Genomic DNA, 13,039 nt, shown 5'->3' with positions numbered 1-13,039 from the left:
ACTGTAACAAGGTAGATAAACCTTTAAGGCAGTGTCACAAATGATAGAATCCATTCACTTACATGAAGTGCCCAGAATACATCTACAGAGCTAGAAAGTAAATTTGTAATGAGAAAGTCTAAAAGTGACTGCAACAGTTATATGACATTTTGAGATCTGAGGAAAATATTCTGGAATTGCATAGATTGCACAGCAATGTGGATACTAAAAACTACCGAAGTATGTACTTCAAAAGAACTTTCATGTTATGGGGATTATTGTATCTAAAATGCTAATAAGTTGGCATGTTCTTCATGACCCTGTATGCAATTTTTCCCTATGATTGTCACATTCAGCCCTCTTCCTAAGGAGCTCAGATGTGGTGAGTGCAATTCCTACTCAGAAGATGGAAGAATGAAGGCTCAGAATGATAAGAGTTGTATAGCTAAGATGAGGAAAGAGCTGCAGCTGGACCCAACATCTTCGGTCCGATGTCCTCCTAAAAGGAGCATACAGTCAGAGAAGGGGCTGGTGTGACCACCAAAGCACTGGGCTGGGGCACCAATGAAAGGAGCAAAGTATGCTGGGAAATGTGTCGTTCAAGCCCTAGAGCTGTTACTCATCAGCTGCTTAACCTTGGGCTTATGACTATCACCCCTTGGAGCTCAGCTTTCTTGTCTATGAAATCAAGGTGGTAGAACCTAATTATACCTGAAAGGATTTGGGGGTATGTAACACACAGGAAAGATGTTCGAAGTGCACAGTGATGCTGTCATTCCATGGGAGGATGATATCAGGGTTTCACCAGACTCCTCACTGCTTCAAGGACTTGGCCAATATCCTCCACCTAGGTGGCGATGGGAGTCAGTTTCGTTCATTAGGGTCCAAGAATATGGGTTCTGACTTGATATGAGCTTTAATTTGTATGTAATCCTCACTATTTCCCTCCTTCTTTGTATCTCAGTTTCTCAAGTATAAAATCACATACAATCTCAGGATTATGAGACTCAAATGAGATCAACTATGCGAATGAACTTTGCAAAGTTGTAACAGAGCTTAGTAACTACAAACTATTGATAATCATCTCCTTAGAGGAATGGACCTTGGACAACAGTGGTTCCCTGCAGCTGCAGTGTGCCTACTCTGTGCCCTGCACAGTTCTAAGTGCTCTCCAGGAGTGAACTAGGTAGTCAGCCCACGTGACAATCTTTAAAAGCCAATGTGACTGTCATCTCTGCTTTCCAAATGAAAGCAAAGAACGATGAGATGATGCACTTTCTCAAGATCACATAGGCAACCAGAAGCAGGGGTGGAAGTTCAAGCAAGTTCCCTGGCACCAAAGCACTTGACCTCTACTGGTGTTCAGCCTACCCTCCTGTCACAGATGGTGAAACTCATGGGGTCACAAGCCTGAGGCATTGATAGGAATTAGCATACATTCTGAGACCACCACACATCGAGTAAGAGTTCATACTCCTCTTATGTCCTCTGACTCCTGTGACAGTCACTGAAGGTAGATACTGACCCATTCTACTACCAGGGAACTCAAAGGCATACAAGCAACCTAATTTACTTGAGGTCTCCAGCTTAGTAAGTGTAATAGTAAGACTAGATGTCAAAGCCTCTGCTCTTTCCATCTCCTAGGCTTGTTTAGGACCTATACCCTGATGCCAAGCATACACACACACCCACAAGGATGGTGTGGTATGTTCTGCCAACAAGTCCAAAGTCTCATCTGGCTATAAGAAAGGTAGCACAGTGTATATCTTTCAGGCCAGAGAGTCTGCTACACTGGCAAATATTTCTTTTAGCCACTGAGCAAGGATGGGCCCACAACATGTGATGAGTTATACATCACAGAAAAGACAAGATCCCGGATGGTAATGCTGGCAGAGTCTGCCCTGGTGAAGCTAGGAGCAGGTGGTGTGGAAATTAAAAAGCAACTGGAAAACAGAGGAAAATGTGGCATACTTCATTTGGACTGATGGGCAATTTTTGGTCCACTCCCCTGGAAATCACTTGGGGATAACCTAGCTGTTATTAAATGTTGAAAGACCCTTTCATTACGAAGAGCTTGTGCCAGAGTTTCTGCTTAGCAGCATGTCAGCTTCACAGAGCCTGATTTAGGCCTGACATGAGAGGCTGCAGTAAATCCTGTCACTTAGCAATAGGCCAAAGAAGAGAGTACCTTCTGGAAGATATAATGGGGCTGCAGATGGAGTACCCAGGTGCCTGGAAACACTGAGATGTAGAAGAGACCAGAGTGACTAAGTTACTCATATCTTCCAGGAAATAATGTTTCAGTAATGAAATCCCAAGTCTTGGACTGTAAGTCTATTGATACTCCAGAGCGTCTTCTAGCAATCTCCTAGATTTCTACACCAGACCTCTGACTTTACTCCATTTATGTAGTAATCTGTGATGACACATGGGGAGAAGGGCTTAAACTCCAGGCTTTTGCTCACCTCATGCAACAACAGCCTCTCTATGATAAATGCACAGGCCGTGGGCCTGAGAGCCATCTTGAATCCCTCTTCTATACAGGTCTGTATCTAGCTCAGTATAACACGTTGCAATCTTTAAGATAGCCTGAATCCAGCTGTCTCCTCTGCTTCTTCTCATCCCAGCTGCCATCATCTCTCATTTGGATTAGGCAAAAGAATCCTCAGTAGTCTCCTACTTTGTCATTAACATTTCTAGGATTTAAATGTGTCCCCCAGCAATCCTTTGCTGATAACACCATCCCCAGTGCAACAGTTGGGAGGTGGTGCCCAAGTGGACTGATGTAGTTACTAAGGGAGTAAGGCTGTGATCATGGGTGTGAGTTCTAATAAGTTCATGCTCTTACTCTTGGCCTCTCTATATTCCCATGGGCTGACACAGCTTGAAGGTCTTTGTCAGAGCCATGACCTTGCTCCTGGACTTAACCACTTCCAGAACTAACAGATAAATAAATGTGTCTGCATAACATTACTCACTCAAGTATTCTGTAACAGCCACAGAATAGGACACCGTGCATTTAAGTGCCAATCAAACCATGGCATGTCTACGATTCTCCACTTCAATAAAAGCATGAGTTTGACAGGTGAAGGCACTTGTTGCCAAGTTTGACAGTGTAAGCTCCATCTTTCTGATCCACATGGTGGAAGGGGAAACCCAACTCCTACAGATTGTCCTCTGACCTCCACACTGGAGCCATGTCACTTCTGCACATGCATGTGGACACACATACACACACAAAACATTAACTATTTAATTAATATGTCTCCTTCCTTACCACCTATCTTAATTCTCCTCCCCACCCCCTCTGCAGCAGCTTCACTGGGTTCCTTGCTATGCATCGGAGAGTCTCAGTGCTGGTGTGGACCACAGAGGCAGAGGCCAGCACAGCAGCCAGAATGTGGGAAGAGCTGCAAAAGAGCAGGCTGTGTCACCTACCTCAAGGATGTCCAGTCTAGGACGTGGGACAGTTTATCTGGAGTAGATATGGAACAATAAATAGGATACTTGCAGGGAGAGTGAACACAAATTGCACTTCTCAGAGAATCAGGGGCAGCCTAAGTGCACAGTATCCTAAGCGCACAGTATCCAAGGATGATTTTCATGTACCACTGTTTATGGTGGTCTATTCATACCTTTCAGCTGCAAAAACAAACAAACAAAATCCATCTAATTCCTTAGCTCTGTGCGGAAAGTCTGCCTCATCACAGGAGTCCTCAAATCCTGGCAATTACACTCTCCTATGTCTCTTTTGAGGTCCCTGACTCTAGCCATAATGGCTTTCTAAGAGCTACCCAAACTGACCATGCAGTCCTGGACTTGAGCACCTTCAAATTGCTGTTCCTTCTGAACAAAACACTAATCCCTTTTCACTCACCCTCCTGACATTCAAAAGTTGGCTTGAATCAAGGTCGAGCTTTTTCCATTTTCCAATGCTTCTATTATCCCCTATATACCCACATGCAGAACACACACACACACACACACACACACACACACACACACACACGTGTGCACACACAGTCTTCTGACTGAGGAATTTGTACCCTTGGTTGCTATGTTTCTGCATATTTAATTACCGAACCACTAGACTTGTTCTAGAACTGTTCCTATGTGCAGTCTCTACCCACCAGACAGTGAGTTCTTTGTGACAGGGACCAGTTCTTGTGCTTCTGTGGAACCTCAGCTGTGTCAGGCTCCTCTCAACCCCATGCATAATGAACAAGTGGCTGAAGGGATGACAGCAGATGTCCCATCCACCCATGCAGGCTCCACATCCTGGAGAGGTAAAGCCAGAAGAACCAACCTCACGGGAAATGAACCATGCGAAAGTCATCTAAATGTGCACTTGAGTCCAGGGAGGTGGGGTCAGGCATAAGAAACAAAGACAAGAAGAGCAGATGGTAGAGTAGACTCCAGGGCAGGGTGGGCTCCTGCTAGAGTCCTAATGGAGCTGATGGAGCTATTGAGGTGGGAGAAGGCACAGTGGCTGGAAAGGAGACCGACTGGCCCCATTAAAAAGAAAGAATGATTCAAGAAACTGGGCCATCCATTATACCCTATGGTTTTTGGAATGATGCCCCTGGATAGCCTAACTGAACCATAGCAAATAAAATAGGCAAGATGCAATGCTCATGTCAACTTTCTCCCTCTTTTTCCTTCCAACTTTCCAAAACATACGAGGGATCCCGTCACACTGACAGTGCAGCACACTCTCGTGTCAGATTGGTGGAACTTCAGCCCTTCCTGTGCCACTCGTCACCCACTTGCTTTGGTTTTTCTCCTCTCTGCAGTGGGGGTGATCATAACAGCACTCGTCTTATGGGGCTGTGGTGACGACGACGAAGCAAGACTTACAGAATGTACAATAAGTAGTCAGCAATCGCATTGCTGTGAATTGGTGTGTTTTTTACAATGGGGCACGGGTTCGAGTTCTCCACTTCTCAATGGCATTGTGACCTTCAAGAAGTTGCTTTTACCTGCCCCCTTCTTCTGTAACACAGAGACAGTAATAGTCTCGTATGAGAGAGCCATTAAGAAAAATAATGCACTGAACCATGGTAAATCACTCAGAACATTTACTGGATTATAGTAAGTATCATCTAAATATTTGCAGAACAAATGCATTCTTGTTTTTTTATTAGGAACCAGGAGGCAAATAGTCCCCCCTCCTGATTTGCAGCCCCCAAACCATAACAGTAATTGACACAGGCAAAAGGAGCATTGCAGCTCCCTGGAGTCTCCCAGTTAGTGACCTATAAGCCCTAGCCCTTTCTCTCTGCAAGCCTTTCTGGCTTCACAGGAACCAGGCAGCCCCCAGCTTTCTGAGAAAGTCCCCAGAGGCTTGACAGTATGTAACAAAGTGGTGGGAGGGAGGAAAGCCAGCAGAAAAGGGCTGACCCAGTGGGCTGGCTACTGCCCTGGGATCTATTTCCCGGTGTCAGGGAAGTTGCTGACTTCAGCCATTCCAGAGTGAAGAACCATCCATGGTCAGAGACAGCACCGAGCCGAGCACGCAGCACAGCCGTAAATCTGCAAGCCGATTATTTAAGAGAACTGACTTTCTGTGTTGCGATATTAAAGCAAATGTGCCTCCTGCCTATAAATCAGCAGAGCTGTTTCCAGCTTCAGACACTCTGTTGGGCTGGCTGGAGACACACATGCCTGGGAGGCAGAGAATGAGAAAGACTAAGAGATGTACTTACCTCCTTGCCAAACTGTTCTTATGATCCTGCCTGGACTGCACACTCCTTCCCTGTCCCCTGACCTTAGGGTTTCAGTATCCTCTAAGGAGCTTCAAAAACACCACAGGAACACCTACCTGATGCTGACACAGAGCTCTGTGATCAGATGGAGCAGATAGCCTTAATCCGTTTAGAGTTCATGAAATCAAATAGCAGGATATTAAGTGAATTTCCCAGGACCACACAGTGTGTAGGCAGAGTGGGGATTAGACCATGTCTCGAAGCTCCTAATCCAGAGTTCTTTCTATGACATCAAGTCAGCCTTATCAAGAATGTCTTCATGTGAGGGGCTGGGGATATGGCTCAGTGGGTAAAGTTCTTGTCAAATTCAAATCCCCAGAATCCATGCATAACCAGGCACAGCAGCTCATGTCTAGAAGGAGGCAGAGACAGAAAAATCCCTGCAAGCTTATGGGCCAACTAGCCTGGCAGTGACCTGTACACACGCACTCTGACACATATATACCCACTCCCACACACACAAAGACATACACAGAGAGAATTTCTTCACATGTAGGATCCTAAGAAATGTGAGTAACAGTCTAAAAAAAAAAGATATTTCAGCTCAAAATGCTCAAATGGACATTGCCTGGGGTCAACTCTGCAGATGATGCTTTCCAAAATGTCAACAAAACCTGCCACTGTGTCAAACTCATCCTTGGCTTCCCATGACCAGGAACAAAACTCAGGTTCTTAGCATGATACACAAAGGTCTCTGTGTTCTTGGTCTTGCATTTACCTTTGACTCTGTCCTGCAAATACAGAACATGATCCTCACATCATCTTTCTATCATGGGAGAAGTCATCTGTGACTTACCTCCTAGCCCCAGGATAGATGGAGGCCTCTTTACTATCCTTCTAACCCCTCTACTTGCCCTTCTGCAGCATTTTCCTTACTAGGTCACCGTGCTCTACGTATGTCTTTCTCCTTTAGATTAACTCTGTACAGACAGGAATACTGTAGTATGGCTCCATATAACACAGCAGGAATTTAGTAAATGTTCCTGGACTTGAATCCTCACCAGCATCCTACACAGTAAACAGTTTCTCAATGCTTTGTGGAAGAGATAAAAGCTCAAACACAATGAACAGATGCTTTGGGATGGTACCCAACTGAGATTACAACTGGATTCTAACTGCCATGCTACATCCAGCTCTCATACCCTTCTCTCCTTGTCTGATTCTATCTGTGTCACTTCTTTGGAATGGCCTTTCCAATTCACGAGAACACCTGGAATTTAATCTTGCCATTAAGTGCCATCCCAGATAGAGGAAGAAGGGATGTGTCCCAAGCATCTCACCCCTCCAGCCAGCATGCCTCCATCATCTCTAAGAGAGGACCCTGTGGTTACCCTTGACTATTTGCTGTCCCGTGTACTCACTACCTTAGAGGCAGCCTATGAATAATGGGTAAAAACAAAGGCAGAATATTTTTATTAGCTCACAGTTATTGAGTTTTGCTCTGTGCCACTCACTTCCCAGAAGCTTCATCTACCTGCCACAGGAGGATGAGGGCTTGCAGGAACACCGGAGGCAGCAAGATGACAGATAGGAACTGGTCTGCTAAGCATTCTGAGCCTAGAACCCTGAGCCCACAGTGCTCTTGTGCTCTCTCCTTCTCCCCTTCCTTCTAAGCACTGTTTTTAAAAAGGCTTGAGAAAGGTACTAATTTTTGTGAAATATTCCAAAAATGTTACTTTATGCACTTAGGGCCGGCCCTAAGTGATTTTGTTTCCAAAAGTTGCTGAGAAAATAAGCAGGCTGTAGTCAAATTCATTTATTTGTTTCATAAAATGGCTGTAATCTGGAAATCACTGGTGTTATTTTTCTCCCAATTCAGGTTAATATCTTATCCATGGCCCCTGGAAGGACATTTCTTGCTAAGACAGTTATTGGCTTTTTATTTAGAAAGTTCTGCATGGTGATTTGTGGATATAACAAACCTAAATAATTTAAAGAAGTCTTCTATTTGCTGAGAACTGCAGTGTTTCTTTTTTTTTTTAAAGCAGATTTTAAATCTTTAAAGTTTCAGAGATGAAGATAGATTGGACAGGGATTTATTTGTTGCAGGAATTTCTTTTTCTCCTGCTGCTCCTTTCCCAGCACCCATTCTTTTTTCATGCCTCCATCTAGATGCATGTAACATCAGAGCTGGAGAACACTGTACCCGGCCACCCTTTATAATGTGAGCTTTCAGACTCCCTTCATGGTTGAATCCTCCATGCAAAGTAAATCTTGCTGCTTTAGCAACAAAACAGAAAGGCACAGCAGCCGTGACTGGGGCTGCATTCTCTTCTCGGCTTTTCATGCTTATGCAGAGTCTCCCAGAGCCCCTTGGGCAGCACATGTTGAAGCCAAAGGGTGAGGGTCCATGTACCCAGGGTGCCTCTGCAAGCACAAGGCAGATTCAGCCTAGAACAGCACCCTCTTGCTTTCCTCCGATCGTGGGCACTGCATTTCTCCCATGAGCTCCAGCTCCTCTTTGCTCTTGGTTGTTCGCCCTCCTCATAAATCCATCAGCCATCACTCAGATTCCAATCTCTTAGCAGTGATGCAAGGAGGCAGTCCTGCCCAGGAACGCAGCACGCAGTAACCCTCACATGTGGTGGGTGGCCATACCGATGCTTGACCCAGGGCACAGACTCTGGGCGAGGACTCCTAGGATACACCTGTCCCTCAGCAGCCATCCCTGCCTCCGCAAGGCTGGGTGAGCATGTCATTCCTAAGCAAGGCACGTTTTCCTGCAGTCCCTTTCGCGAAGAGCAAGTGGTGATAGAGCCTGAAATGCAAAGTCAGCAAAAGAGCAGCCACTCTGCCTGCAAGGCCCTCTACTGAGACCCTGCAGAGACCCACCCCCCTGGCTCTGTCCCTGTCATCCTGGGTAGATGTTCAGCCTTTCCCCCGGGATCTGCTATATTCTATGCTAGCCAATAACTACCACAATCCTTTTCTCAGTCCCTACAAGCCACATAGAGTCCAAGTGAAACCAAGACTTTTGGTTCAGTTTTGTGCTCTTCTAACAGTGGAGGCATCTTGTTACAGGAAAGGGTGTTTGTCCCACTTAACACCTGAATGGATTTAGGCCTCAGTTTAGACGGCGCAGGCTTAAGAAGTTCATTTTCACCGCATGGGGATATTGGCAGCATTTGCATGCTTTACTGTTTTGTTTATTACAGATAACAGAGGAGACAGGACAGAAAGGCTTCCACCAGCCATGAGCCTGTAGTCTAATTTGTCAACTTGGCCAAAAAAATTTAGAGGGAAAAACAAAAACAAAGAAACCGCTTACATGATGTTTTCAAGTTCTGCCTTGTGCAGGCCTAAGAGCCTTGATCGGGTGGTTCTCCTGGTAGGAAGTAGAACAGGCTGTCTCCTTATTCAGGTGGGATTAGAGGGAATGAGGCACCTGACAGGGCAGAGAAAATGCATACAGGGAGATGGTTAAATTAAAACTGGTACCCAGCTCCAGAGTGGGCTCAAGACCTGCCAATTGAGGTAAGAATGCCTCCTCTTGGGAGGACATATTCTTATCCTCCTTTTCATGAAGGCTATGTTATCTATGCTGTCTCCATTTTAAATGGGTAGATACACCATTGAAGGTCAGTTCCCTACACCCCCTTGATAGAGCATGTAGCACTGTGGAATTATGGGCTTTGTCAGCACTGACAAGAGTAGTCTGCAGAGTCACATGTAGTACAATCACCACTTCAAGCTGGTCAGAGTTCTGACTCATTGGCAGTAACTTTCCTTCTCCTGAGTGCACGTGTGCTTGCCCAGATACGAAAACGACTGGAAATCCCTCTAAAGATCCCAACACCCAGGTTCTCATAGGGCCAAGTGTCGTTAGACACCTCCCAAGGCCGAGCCAGAGCCCTGTGTGACCACAAAGCACCAGCTGTCCCTCATGATAAAGAACAGTAATAACCAACACTGTCAGTCTTCAAAAATCATCTCAAAGGGATCGCAGCTGCGGGGACCACACGGATTAAAATCAGATCCAAAGCAGGGGACACGGCAGTGTTTGGGGGGAGTGGCATACTAGCCACCGTAGGAGGTGTATATCCCACGTACTCAAGATGGTGGGGGGAATAAAAAGGCTTCCCTAGGGAGAAGTGATGGGTAAGGCAGAGAGCCAAGGGTAAGGGCTGGGACAGCGATGGTGGTGAAGCTTGTACTGGGAACTGCAATGAGCCAGGGCTGGCAGCTGCCTAACCCCTGTCTACTTCCTGGGTTTTCTCCAGTACTCAGCCCAGTTCCAATTCCACTCACATCACCTCCATGATCGGTAAATGTGCCAAAGGTAGAAAGCAGGATTGCTGGCCAGACGGCAGTCAATCAGGTGTGCACCACTCTTCTCTGTTTCCGCCACCTTCAACACTTCAGCTAGTCAACCCTCAGCTGCTACAGACCTAAACAAAGACCTTTCAGAAGACTTTGGTTGGGTTTCTTCCATAGCACAATCCGTTCTCCAAGATAAAACCACCACCAACAACAACAACAGCACCCTATATGCCAAAGAAATCAGGGTCTATCTCAATGCCAGAATGTTTACCTATCATTTGTGAGGCCCTGGCCTGGATCCCCAGAACCACAAAACAAATTAGCAAACAAAAATTATCAGAGAGATGGCCCAATGGGTAAGGCTCTTACTATACAAGTGTGAGGACCAACCAGAGTGCAGATCCCCACCCACCATGTAAACATAAGGCAGCAGTGCTGACTTGACTATAATCCTCTCATTTGGGAGAAGAAAAGCAGGGATCCTTAGAGCAAGCTGGGTAGCTAGACTTACGGAATCAGGGCAAAAGCTGGTTGTAAGTAAAAGACCCTGACTCAATATATAAGATGGAGAGATCAAGGAAGATGCCTGATATCAACCTCTGGTACACACACACACACACACACACACACACACACACACACACACACACACACAAATTTGGAGTTGGTTAAAGCAACGTGGAGGTAGTCAAGCAGTCATAAGTTCCAGGAAGACAGAAAGCTGCAGGAGTCAGTTCCTTCACAGAGTACCATAGGAGCAATGGCCCTGACATTGTGTAGTGAAGCAGCACCCACTCCGACCTTCAAGAGCTATTTAAAAAAAATCACTGGATGAGGGAATCCCTTTCTTCTTCCAGCAGAAACCCACTCCTCTAGCTCTTCTGCTCTTTTGCCTCAACTCAGCCTGGTTGCCTCCTAGAAGGCTTGAGAGTGGAGGCCTCAGGATAAAAGAAGGAGACAAAGAGCAGAGGAGAGTGAACAGTGCCCTGCACTCGGTACTTCAACCCAATGTGAAACACTGACAAAGGAGACCACCCTATGCCATGAGTCTCAAACTTGTATCGGGACATCTGAAGAGAAAGAACTGGCTGTTTCACAATTCTGTTCTGAGGAACACACACACACACACACACACACACACACACACACACGTCAAGTACATGATTTAAAACAATTTTGAATAAAAACTGCAATGTTTAAAGAAGTGGAAGCAAGTGGGGAGGACGAGGGTCTTTAGGGAAAGGCCACAGGGGGTCAGAGCTTGAAGGCAGTTAGGGGGCACCCCGGGGAATGACCATGCTTTGTGTCTCAGCTAAAGCTTGGAGAAAATTGAGAAAGTCTGTCATCTTAATTTATTATTAGCCAACATTTGTCCTTCTGTTGGATAACAGTGAGAATGAGAAATAGAAATACCAAAATATTGAGGCCTTCAGGCCTACCTGCCTGAACACAGCCCAGGGGAGGGGAGGTGTCTGAATAATTTCAGAGCAGCTGAAAACAGCGAAGGCCTGAGGTGCTGGGCCCTCCTGAGGTATTTGTTGTATGCATGAATGACTAGAAGAAGAAATGAATGATGGCTAGCTTGGCGATTAATCCGTCAGTGCCTCCGTCTGAAAACTGAAAATGAGTTAAAAGCCCTAAGCATAAGGTTGGATGGCCTCTAGCTCCACACCTTAGTCACTCACACCCTCCCTACTTCCTAATGACCATCTTCTGTCTCTGGCAACAATAACTGTTAAAATGATTCTTCCTACCACCAAAATCTATCTCCCTTGGTGTCCACTCACAAATTGCTGCTCTACTTTCTTTGAAGATATACAGAGTGAGCCTCCATCTTCTTTTAAAGAGTCTGTCAAGGACTTCCTACCTCCATCTCCCCCACCATGGAAATCACATTTGGGTTTAAGATTGTGAAACCTTAAACTCCAATTAAGATTGGATCCCTGTTTCTAGTGAAAAACTCGACTTCTCAGGTTCATGGGCACTCTGCACAGAACCCGTTGGTGGAATCTGCATCTCTTGTCTTATGATGTCAGTCTTTATATAGAGAGTTCAGTTTAAAAAAAAAAATCAGACTCTTGGCAAGTAGGGCTTGAGTTCAGTTTGAAGTCTCCTGAAATATGTTGGGTGGTTTGAACTCTGACACTTGTGAATATTAGCTTGCACAGTAAAACCATCATGACTAATTCAAGGCAACTGCCGGAAGTTATTTGGGGGATGCTGGTGTTAGGGGTTACTGAGAGCACTGTTTTGTGAGGAAGGAGCCTTGGATGATGACTGAATGATTTATTAACCCCCAGGGAAGGTGTTACACATAGGGCAAGCCAGAGTTCCCTGGCAGGGCAGCAGTGGTGAAGGGTTCTGGCTATAAAGTCATCTTATTTTAATGTTTATAACAATAGGGCTAAGAAGAATTCAAAGAGTCTCAAAAAATGATTTAATAAGGCTTTTTTTGTTGGTTATATGGGTCTTCCTGGAATAAGATCCTTATCTCTTTTTTAATAACAAAACACTGCAGAACTTGAGGACCCAGTTTCTTGCTCTGGCTGCACGGATCCTGTCTCCCCAGTCTCAGGAGATAAGCAGAACTAGAAAAAGAAGGATTCACAGGCCCCCAAGCCTTGGGTCAGCCCTGCAATACAACATCATCACCATAATCTTTAGGCCACCACTTGGGTTAATGAACCCACTTGATTTTAATTCTACCCCAACTGTAATCTTTTGCAGCCTCCTGATTTATTTTCTTAGGCTCTCTAATGAAATAAAAGGAGGACCCTCAAATGTAGTGAAAATTTTCTATTTTAAGTTACTTATTGAGCATTTGGATTGAACTTGATGTCAATCACTACGAAGTCGTACTACAGCAAATGAGCGGCTTCACCCCAGAAATGGGTAGCACCAGGAAAGGCGAGCATCTTGAGGGAGGCTCTTGCACATCCCATCCAGCAAAAACACAAAAGAGGAAAGCAGGGAGCTACTGAGGGAAGGGTGCAAAGCTGCAGGTCCTCAAGACTGTGATTTCCAGAGGTCTACTG

General features: G+C 45.4%; 1 protein-coding gene and 1 long non-coding RNA gene across 15 annotated transcripts in view; one reads left to right on the top strand and one right to left on the bottom strand.

The window, feature by feature from the left end:
• The window catches only part of Nfia (nuclear factor I A), a 544,849-nt gene that overhangs the window by 124,593 nt on the left and 407,217 nt on the right, over positions 1-13,039 (top strand). The gene's annotated exons all lie outside the window — the stretch shown is intronic.
• Positions 1-13,039, bottom strand: part of LOC128097737 (uncharacterized) — a 221,574-nt gene that overhangs the window by 145,027 nt on the left and 63,508 nt on the right. Inside the window, exon 3 of one of the 12 annotated variants that reach the window (XR_008213961.1) lies at positions 9,013-9,129. The exons of the other annotated variants lie outside the window; for them this stretch is intronic. This is a non-coding gene — a long non-coding RNA (uncharacterized LOC128097737). The remainder of the gene's footprint in view (positions 1-9,012; positions 9,130-13,039) is intronic. 12 annotated transcript variants of the gene reach the window in all.

This window comes from Peromyscus californicus, unplaced genomic scaffold (assembly GCF_007827085.1).
Source record: "Peromyscus californicus insignis strain IS unplaced genomic scaffold, ASM782708v3 Scaffold_5__1_contigs__length_169319896, whole genome shotgun sequence".
Taxonomy (NCBI): Eukaryota; Metazoa; Chordata; class Mammalia; order Rodentia; family Cricetidae; genus Peromyscus; species Peromyscus californicus.
The sequence above is the reverse complement of the archived record's forward strand: the minus strand, read 5'-3'. Positions and strand labels throughout refer to the sequence as shown.